Source organism: Leucopleurus acutus, assembly GCF_964270905.1.
Source record: "Leucopleurus acutus genome assembly, chromosome: 21".
Taxonomy (NCBI): Eukaryota; Metazoa; Chordata; class Mammalia; order Artiodactyla; family Delphinidae; genus Leucopleurus; species Leucopleurus acutus.
Genome location: NC_139163.1, coordinates 16,609,289 through 16,610,195, shown reverse-complemented (window position 1 = coordinate 16,610,195; position 907 = coordinate 16,609,289). Strand labels below are relative to the sequence as shown.

The following is a 907-nucleotide window of genomic DNA, read 5'->3' as shown; positions in this document are numbered from 1 at the left end:
CTATACAATGTCTGGAAAGTAACACATGACAAAAGTGTCAGGGTAAAAGCATTAAGATCCTGCTTTTACTTTTTGAAACTTTCTGCTATGTGTTTATTTGTATGAAGCCTTTAAGAAAAAAGAATTTTTTTGAACATATCCCAAATAATTAAATGACCTCCAAACACGCTACCTTTTAATTAGTTCTTTATTCTTGATCATGACTGCATCAACTCTAACCTGTTTTGTTTTGTTTTGTTTCCTCTCTTGGAATCAGCTACTTGGGTGTTCCAGTACTGCTTTAATCACCTCTTGGTGTCTCAGCTAAGAATGCCTGTCTCAGTTCCACCTGGAAATCCACCACAGGTACTGCTGAGATCGCCTTGGGTACAGGTGACACTCCTGGTTGCTCAGTGAGGCTCTTCTTCTCCGTTTGGCTTGGACTTCTACCTCTGGTACGTGCTGTTCTGTGGTCCGTCTCAGGTGTAAACGGTCCCTGGCCCGCTCCATCTTGACGCTGGCCGCTCCTCAGAACACAAAGTTAGGCATCTCTGGCAGCTGCTCCACTCTGTGCTGTCATATACCCTTTAATTTTGCTTATTATTTCTGGCCAAATGGAAATTTTTTTCTTTACGTAGTAATTTGTTAGTATTTTAAGCATTCTGGGTTTTCAGAAATAGTTAGGCTGTATTCACTTTCGGTTTTAAAGGAATTCTTCCGTATTATTTTATGTTACTTTAATGGTTTTATTTATATTTAAATTTTTGTTTTATTTAGAGTTTTTTCTGGTATGTAAAATGAGAAATGGATTCAATTTCATTTTTTTATATGTCTATCTGGTTCAAACACCGTTTACTGAAATATTCCATCTTTGCCTCATGATTTGACTAATCCTCTTCACTAGGAGGGCCGGTGACTGAGGTGAGAG

At 38.3% G+C, this 907-nt stretch overlaps 1 pseudogene across 1 annotated transcript; it reads right to left on the bottom strand.

Annotated features, from left to right (window-relative positions):
* Nucleotides 1–280: 280 nt before the first annotated feature.
* On the bottom strand, nt 281–489 carry LOC309977512 (SNRPN upstream reading frame protein-like; annotated as a pseudogene). The gene has a single exon. The product of its transcript is annotated as an SNRPN upstream reading frame protein-like (transcript).
* Nucleotides 490–907: the final 418 nt, after the last annotated feature.